We start from the raw sequence: 6,610 nt of genomic DNA, 5'->3' as shown, positions 1-6,610 counted from the left end.
CGTCCAAGGTTACTGCTCAGGGTTCACCCATGGCTTGACTTGCACATTTTCTCACACTTTTCTGGCTTTGCTGTGCCACATTGATTTAAGTGTATCTGTTTAAGGGAAAATAATCAATGCAAATTAGCAGCAATTCGCCTCACATGTAAGACATGTTTGGTTCACCAAGCGGACATTGCTATAAAGGCCACTCTTACTTTTTTGTCCCGTTTACTTTTTTTCTCTACCTCTGTCCACCTTCATCCTCTCGTGCCTGCCTCCAGATCCACTCATTTGCAAACTGCTGAGGTTTATGACTTTGAACAGCATGTTCATTACCCACCAAATCTAATTTATGGAATGCAACGTAACCTATTTATAAAGGTAGGTGCAGTGTAATTTATAAAGTACTATCTGGGAAATCCGTTATTTTAAATTATTATTGCACGATACAACAATTGTATGTAGCACAGTATTTGTTTTAAAGCAGGATTGAAGCAGGATTTTCACACAATGCAATATTTGTGGAATTTCATTAATGAAAATATACAGACAATAAAAAAACATGTTGAGTATCATTCTAGTTTAACAGCTCTTTGTGTAGAAATAAAATAAATACATCTCAAATCTCAATATTAAATGCAGGATTGCTAGCTAGTGCTTTACACACAAACATAAAAGCATATAACCAGGTTGAGCAGGAAAGCAGGAAGTCTCACCTGAAGTTTAACCTTAACATTTAGTTTTCAGCCAGTTTAATCACGGTCAAATGGTTTGGGTCCAATTAAGGTCGGTGTGTATGTAAATTCAGTACATGTGTGAGAGAAACAAAGCAGGGCTATTTGGAAATTCCTGTGTGATGAAAGGAAAATAATATCCCCAAAAAATGATTAATGTGGTGTTCAGGTACACAGAAGATTGAGTGATCCTGTCATCACACCATATGGTACTAATTTATTCCAGCAAGCGAAAAGCAAACTCACCCGAGAAGTTCTCACGACTGTGTCTGCACCACAACCATGTATACACATGAATTGTAATAAAAGTAAAACACAGAGACAACCAAAATGGGGAGGCAATACGTTTAACTGAATCCTAATTAGGAACAGGCATGGATTTGAATGAGAGTAGATCATACATTTCCGCACAGTATATTCAAATGTCATAATTATATTTCACATTTAAGGGGAAACAACAGAGTACATGTTTGTTCATTGTGCAGAATTTCTGTTCTATGAATCCCAATGGTAAAGAAAAATAGGGGGAGTTGCATTTTCTCCCAGGTCCCTAAACATCTTTGATCTGCAAAAGAAGCAGTGATGACAGAGAACTTTCCCAATGTCAACTAGATTGAAGCATTCATTATATCAATTTATGACTTTATTCTGGTGTGCAAATGGTTTATTAAGCCTTCTTGAGCAACACATAATGACAGAAGAGAAGGTGCATGTACCTAATTATAGACAAGTTGAATAACAAATAGCCTACCAAAATGTCGAAAATGATATATATCTAAAACATATCTAAATTAGGCCCAAAAAATCCTGTACCCCCTGTCAAAAAATATGACTACAGTAGCCTACAGTGTAATTTCCATATTTGTGTGTTACGGTCGAGTCTGGGCCTTTATCACATATTGTCCGGCGGGTTATTAGTTATTGTGGGCGGGTGCGGGAGAACATCACTATCGAATGTACCGAGTCCAGGTTAGCTGAGCCAGGCTTGTCAAATTAGGTTGAAGTATATAATTTGACATGCTTGAGTTTCATCCTCTACTTCTTAAATAAAGTCTTTGACCAGAAAAATAGATTTTGAAAAGCTGAGGAGTCTATTTTAATCACTCACTTTAAATTGATAACATGATAAAGACTTGGAGGTCGCAACGTGTATATACAGTAGGGGATAGATGACCACAGGCTGTATAGGCATTTAACTTCCATGGTAAAGAATGTGCAAATCCTGTTATTGTAGAATCTCTATTGCTATCCATGCTGGATAAACAGCAGGCCTTAGTGTAGTAATATGGCTCTATATTTGCTTTTTAGATGCTCTTTTTGAGAAATATTTGGTAAGATTATATCATCCATTTGGAGAAAATTTGCTACCTTATTCCATCAAGATTGGTTTGGCATGTGCTCTTTAAAGATGCAGGTATTGTGGTGAATGCATTGCTTGGCATTTATAAAGTTTCTGCGGGCTTCTCTGAATGATCAATTTCCTTTATCTCCACCTAATGATCCTAAAATTTTATTTTTAAGTTTACAGCCCCCAATCTCTAACAGCTATCATCGGGTAAATGGGTAACAGATTAAGGGAAACAGATTAAGCTAGACTCCCACTACTTTCATTCTCCTCAATGTACAGTAGTTTCTTCCGTTCATACCTGCAGGGCACAGTGACAAGGGTAGATAAACCTCTTTATGGGCAAAACTCAATTGGCTCCCATTATCTTCTAAGGTGTGGATCATGGTTTAAATGGAAGTATTTATCCATTGCTTAATCTCCTACCAATCTGTCTCTCCTCTTAGAGCTTTCCATAAAGCGGCATTCCATTTTTAGGTGTGATGATTATGGCCAGGTTTGAAATAGTACATTTCAAAGAGACAAAGTTAGTTTTGTGGGAATTCTGCATCCTTTTAGCTTCTATGAATTAAGGGTGCCCTCTATATCATCATTTAGATAATGGGGATGGTAAAATGTTGTAAATATAATTATTGTGTGAACCTTTATCATGTTGTAGCCTAACTTCATCAAGTTCACTGATAAGACTATTATTCAAATAGAGTTTAAGTTAACCGTGTGAAAATGTCTTGCGAAATGCCATGCTTGCCATGGAAATAATCCTGTTTCGGCTTGATACTTACTGATGTTGTGCCACATATTTACTTGTATTTACATTGTAGTACAATAGAACCAACAAAGCTCAGAGTTCCGGACCGACCAGCCTACCAAACGGGCTGTATCTGATCCGGAAATGTATCAAACACACACAAAAATATTTACTTTCTAGGTTGTCGAGAAATGTAAATATTGATTTCAATTCCCAAAAATATATCAGACATTTACAGAATCAAGCTAAATGATAAGAAAACATGTAAATATGCTATTCATATTTACTAGAAAGGTTTGATGCATTTTTTAAAGTAAACTCAAAAGTTTTTTGACATTTCAGTATTTCCGAACTACCTCCAATTCTGATGTGTTTGTATCGCTGATGTCCTGCGGTATACACAATACACTACAATTAAATTCAAGCCTATGAGTAATCAAAGTGTCAAGTATATGAGTAATCAAATGTGAGAGTAAATCAATGCCAATATTGAAGTGGTAGGCCTAAATCTAGTTTGCTTACAGTGACCAAGAGCCAAATCCATTATGATTCAGATATAATCAAGGAAGTAAGACCCAGCTAATATTTGGCACTCCTCTTTTGTGGTATTTGGCCCTTTAACAGACCTTCTAGTGATGCCAAAGGCAACATATAATTTTAACATCATTTGCATGTAGAATCTGTACTTTGGAAGATAGATTCCTTCTGTCCACAGACACATTTATAATGCAAAATGTTCAGTGAAATAATTTGAAGAATTTTATGACCAGTGGCAGTGGCATACCTTGTAACTGTGTCTACTCAAATGAATAATAATGTTTTCTCATTAACATGTATTATCTTTTGGATCTTTGTATTAGGTGTTGGCATGAATGTAGCTGTATTCTGTTTTAGTGATCATAGGTGGTAATACTCAATGTCAAAATTATAATTTTTGTGCAGGGGTTTTCCATGTAGATAGGAAGCTATAATCGTGAAGGACATACATTTTTCAACATTCAACAATCACTACACATTTCCTTGTGCAGATGACATGCTTGGTAAGTGAAGTATTGGTCTGTGTCATATACGTAGCTTACATGCATTCTTGCATTCCTACAGCGTTCTTCCATGTCATCTTCCATGTTCTAAAAAGTACAGACGAGAAAACATTATTTGGTGATTTTGGTTCTATTGTCGAGCTTGTAAATACTCATTCCAGGGTTTTTCTTTATTTTGACTATTTCCTACATTGTAGAATAATAGTGAAGACATCACAACTATGAAATAACACATATGGAATCATGTAGTAACCAAAAAGGTGTTAAACAAATAAAAATATATTTTATATTCTTCAAAGTCGCCACCCTTGGCCTTTGACATCTTTGCACACTTGTGTCTGGAGGGGTAAGTGTTTGTGGCAGTGCTGTGTGTAAGATGACTTTGCAAACAATTAGGACTTTCTGACACATTCATGTTTTTTTATAAAAACAAGAAGCGATGCAGCCAGTCTTTACTCAACTCTTAGTCAAGAGAGACTGGCCTACATAGTCTTGATAGTAGACCTTTGATTAAAATGAAGAGCAAAATGTGCCACTCTGTTCTGAGCCAGCTGCAGCTTACCTAGGTCCTTTGGGGCACTTGACCATATGACAGGACTATAATCAAATTAGGTAAAACTAGAACCTACAGGACTTGTTTTGTGGAGTGGTCTCAAAAAAGCAGAGAATCTCTTTATCATGAACAGATCTCTCCCCATCTTTAAAACCATTTATTCCATATGTTTTGAACATTACAGTTTACAATCTAAGTTAACACCAAGTCATTTAGTCTCTTTAACTTGCTAAACAGTCATTACCCGAGGTCTAGAACTTAGGGAATGATTTGTACCAAATACAAGCCCCTTCATTTTCAGAGATGTTCAGGACCAGTTTATTACTGGCCACCCATTCCAAAACTGACTGCAACTCTTTGTTAAGGGTTTCAGTGACTTCCCTAGTTGTGGTTGCTGACGTGTATATTTTTGAATCATCAGCATACATGAACATACAGGGTCTGTTTAATGCCAGTGGCAGGTCCTTTAGTACACCAGACTTTACATGTTTAACATTAGAAAAGCTTCCATAAAACATTTAAACTCTGTGTTCATTTAGATGCTGTAGATAGCTCTGAATCCAGTGGTTGAAAAGCCATAATACATAAATGTTTCAAATAAAAGGTTATGGTAATAATATCAAAGGCTGCACTGAAATCTAACAGTACAATGTCTTTCAACCAAGCATCTATAAATGGTATCAGTGCAGTGCATGTTGAGTGCTCTTCTCTATAAGCCTGCTGTTCATTTGTTTTCAGAGAAATATCATTGTATTTGGTCAAACACAATTTTTTCCAATGGTTTGCTAAGAGCTGGCAGCAAGCTGATAGGTCGGCTGCTTAATAAGGCCGCTTAACCATTCTTGGGTAGCGGAAATACTTTGGTTTCCCTCCAGGCCTGAGGACAAACACTTTCCTCTAGGCTCAGATTAAAGATCTGAGCAGATAGGAGAGGCTATAGCCTGACTATAGCCTCTCCTATCCTATGACAAATAGGACAGGCTATAGTCATCTACCATCCTCAGTTGTCATTGACAGGAGGTTTGCCATTATTAATCGATCCTAAAAAAATTTCCACCTGTCCATCACAAATTTACAATGCTTTTCTTACATTTTAGTTGTTTTTATGCATGAATACAATGGCACGCTGTTCGTTGTCATTTCCTGCCATTTTCTGCCCACTTTGCCAATGAAGTAATCATTAAAATAATTGACAACATCAAATGGTTTTGTGATGAATAAGCCATCTCATTCGATGAAATTGTAATTTGTCTTTTTGCCCATAATTTCATTTAAAGCACTCACCCACCCAAAAAGTGTTCTTTATGTCTTTGATCTTGACTTTAGTCACATCATTTCTCAATTTGAAGTAAGTCAGTCAGTCAAATTCATCAAGTGCAGCATCTATATGCTCCTTATTAATCACATCAACAAATATTTTTAACATCATCCACATAAGAGTCAAAGCAAAATATTTTATATGATCTCTTATATAGGCCCATCTTTTGGAACCATGACTTTCTTGGATATAGCCAAAGTTTTACAGTATTAGTAAAAATGTGATCAATACAAGTGGATGTGTAGTGTTTTTAAACACCCTGGTAGGTTGATATATAACCCAAACCAGATTAGAGGCACTGGCTACAGTGTAAAGCTGACATCTTGATGAAAACCAATCAATATCCAGGTCCCCAAGAAGGTATACCTCTCTCTGTTTACATAATATACACTATCAAGCATTTCACACACATTGTCAAGATTACTGACTGTTAGCAACAACCTAAAATAATAGGCTTTAGATGAGGCAGGTGAACCTACAACCACAACATTTCAATAATACTTACCCCCTGTATATAGACTTGTCATTGATATTATATTGTGTTACTTTTTATAATTTTTTACTTTAGTTTATTTGGTAAACATTTTATGTTCTTGAACTGCACTGTTGGCTAAGGGCTTGTAAGTAAGCATTTTACGGTAAGGTTTACAATTCTTGTATTCGGCGCATGTGACAATTTTTTAATGGAACCTTTATTTAACTAGGGAAGTCAGTTAAGAACAAATTCTTATTTACAATGACGGCCTACCAAAAGGCAAAAGACCTCTTGCAGGTACTGGAGCTGGGATTAAAAATAAAAAAAATAAGAGTGGCCATGATTGAGTCTTACCAGGTGTCTCCAAATCTCCCAACAATGCTATTTCTAGGGTTAATTTTATATTAATGTTATG

The 6,610-nt window shown here is 36.1% G+C and overlaps 1 long non-coding RNA gene across 1 annotated transcript in view; it reads left to right on the top strand.

Annotated features, from left to right (window-relative positions):
- Positions 1 to 232: 232 nt before the first annotated feature.
- LOC118964418 overlaps positions 233 to 6,610 on the top strand; it is a 110,174-nt gene continuing 103,796 nt past the window's right edge. The window contains exon 1 of the long non-coding RNA XR_005051452.1: positions 233 to 363. This is a non-coding gene — a long non-coding RNA (uncharacterized LOC118964418). The remainder of the gene's footprint in view (positions 364 to 6,610) is intronic.

The sequence above is a fragment of the Oncorhynchus mykiss genome, chromosome 4 (assembly GCF_013265735.2).
Source record: "Oncorhynchus mykiss isolate Arlee chromosome 4, USDA_OmykA_1.1, whole genome shotgun sequence".
Classification (NCBI taxonomy): domain Eukaryota; kingdom Metazoa; phylum Chordata; class Actinopteri; order Salmoniformes; family Salmonidae; genus Oncorhynchus; species Oncorhynchus mykiss.
Note: the sequence above shows the minus strand (reverse complement) of the source record. Positions and strands in the feature narration are given on the sequence as shown.